Source organism: Nerophis ophidion, linkage group LG28 (assembly GCF_033978795.1).
Source record: "Nerophis ophidion isolate RoL-2023_Sa linkage group LG28, RoL_Noph_v1.0, whole genome shotgun sequence".
In the NCBI taxonomy this organism is placed as follows: domain Eukaryota; kingdom Metazoa; phylum Chordata; class Actinopteri; order Syngnathiformes; family Syngnathidae; genus Nerophis; species Nerophis ophidion.
In genome coordinates this window covers 8,661,161-8,663,660 of record NC_084638.1, presented here as the reverse complement: position 1 = coordinate 8,663,660, position 2,500 = coordinate 8,661,161, and the positions used below count along the sequence as shown (strand labels likewise).

At 37.1% G+C, this 2,500-nt stretch overlaps 1 protein-coding gene and 1 long non-coding RNA gene across 4 annotated transcripts in view; one reads left to right on the top strand and one right to left on the bottom strand.

Moving 5' to 3' along the window:
* The window catches only part of LOC133545663 (uncharacterized), a 167,017-nt gene that overhangs the window by 6,578 nt on the left and 157,939 nt on the right, over nt 1-2,500 (top strand). For all 3 annotated transcript variants that reach the window (XR_009804908.1, XR_009804907.1, XR_009804906.1), the window contains exon 3: nt 546-672. This is a non-coding gene — a long non-coding RNA (uncharacterized LOC133545663). The remainder of the gene's footprint in view (nt 1-545; nt 673-2,500) is intronic.
* The window catches only part of rnf220a (ring finger protein 220a), a 433,695-nt gene that overhangs the window by 300,337 nt on the left and 130,858 nt on the right, over nt 1-2,500 (bottom strand).

Here is a 2,500-nt window from a genome sequence, read left to right as displayed (position 1 = left end):
ATGCATGTGTGATGTATCATGTTGTATGCATGCATGTGTGATGTATCATGTTGTATGCATGCATGTGTGATGTATCATGTTGTATGCATGCATGTGTGATGTATCATGTATGCATGCATGCATGTGTGATGTATCATGTTGTATGCGTGCATGTGTGATGTATCATGTTGTATGCATGCATGTGTGATGTATCATGTTGTATGCATGCATGTGTGATGTATCATGTTGTATGCATGCATGTGTGATGTATCATGTTGTATGCATGCATGTGTGATGTATCATGTTGTATGCATGCATGTGTGATGTATCATGTTGTATGCATGCATGTGTGATGTATCATGTTGTATGCATGCATGCATGTTAGAAAATAAAGTCCAACTGAAGTCAACTAAGAGAAAAACTTTTTTTTGTCGACGCTGCAAGTTTGAATTGAACGCCCGCAGATGGCGTTTTAAACACGGCGGCGAGGGCGTTTCCCATCTAGCATATGCACTGACAGTCTGTCTCTCTATTGACCCCGCTTCTTTTCTACCACACCTGTTTAGCGGGGCACGCATGGCGGAGAAAAGAGGACGGACGTCCGCGGCGACGGAGGAGGGTCTTAAACGCCGCCGCCAGCCAGCCAGCAAGTCGGCCCGTCAATGGTTTGGGGAAGAAGCAAGCACAAAAGAAGTTAGTGTGTGTGTGTGTGGCTCTTTTCAAGGCGAGTGTTTTGTGTGTGTGAGTTGGTAATGTGGGGGCCGGGGGGGCGGGGGGTACCCTTTTTTTTCCAGGAGTATAAGGGGAAGAGGAGGGTGAGACACTGTGGGGTGCATAAGCTCCCTTGTAGGAAACTAAGCACAGCCACCAAGCCACTTTGCTGCTAAGAGCAGACTTTTTCAACCACTGTGTGCCCTGAGAGGTTATCTAATGTCACCGATTTGGGACAAGCAGTAAAAAATGGATGGGATAAAAGTATTTCTTGCACATCGGGATTTATAATCCGCAAATAACGTGCCATTGCTGAGGGTCTGTGCTGTCTAGAGCTGGGTGTGTGGTGATGACACTATGTAGACGACAGCGGGAGGCAGGGCGCAGGTAAAAAGGTATCTGGAGCTTAAACCCAAGATAAACAAAAGGCGAGTGTCGCCGAAAAAAGGCGTTTAAGCGTAGGGAAGGATATGCAAAACCGAACTGGCTACAAAGTAAACAAAAGCGGGATGATGGACGACAGCAAAGACTTACTGTGGAGCAGCAGCAGACGGCGTCCACAAAGTGCATCCGTATATGACATGACGATCAAAAATGTCCACACAAAGAAGGATAAAAACAACTGAAATAGTCTTGATTGCTAAAACTTTGAACTTTTTTAACTGCCTTTTTTTATCTTAAGATAATTTGTATCCGTTTATTTATGTGCATATATAATAATAATTACTTAGGAAGCGACTTGTCCAAGGTGTTTTTATGGTGTCTTACTGTAAAATGGAAATGTACCACATCTTTTTTATGTAAAAAACACAACTAAGTTGCCGGAATAAAATAAAATAAAAATTCCATTTACAGTAATATGTTGTAAAAAAAAAAAAAAAAAAAAAAAAGGTTAATTTTACAGTATAAATCACACAACTGAGTTCCAGTTTTGTTTACTGTAAAATCTACAGTTGTTGGTCTTACGATGTCTTACTGTAAATAGATAAAAAAAATGTAACTGCTCAGTTACCAGAATTAAAAAAATATATATTTTTTTCCATTTACAGTAACATTTTGTAAAAAAAACAACGTTTATTTTGTAGTAGCATTCTGGTAACTGATTTCCATTTTTTTTGTGTAGAATAAAAAAATTCTATAAAATTTTAGTTTTTTACAGTGTCTTACTGTAAAATGGGAGGGTACCACATCTTTTTTACGGTAAAAAAAAAAAACTGGCAGCTCAGTTGCCAGAATAAAAAAACATTTTTTTCCATTAACAGTAATGTGTTGTAAAATTTTTTTTTTTAATTTTACAGTAAAATTCTGGCAACTGACTTTCCATTTTTGTTTACTGTAAAATTTAGGGTTGTTGGTCTTACTGTAAATGTATAAATGGTACCACACCTTTTTTTTTTACAGTAAAAGTAACTTAACAGCTTAGTTGCTAGATTTAAAAAAAAACATGTATATATATTTTTTCATTTACTGTAACAATGTTGTAAAAAAAAAAAAAAGTACATTTTGTAGTAAAATTCTGGTAACTGAGTTTCCATTTTTTTACCGTAGAATAAAAATGTAATAAAACTGTTGTGTTTTTCAGTGTCTTACTGTAAAATGGAAGGGCACCAAATCCTTTTTACGGTGAAAAAAAAACTGGCAACTCACACTTTTTTTTCCAATTACAGTAATATGTTGTAGCATTGTAGATTTTACAGTAAAAAATGGTGTTTTCACTAATGCGCCTGTAAAAGCAGTGTTTTTTTATTTGCATTTATGCCCGTTCATATGTGCAAATACTCAAGTTTATTGCCAGGGGGGAAAAAATGAG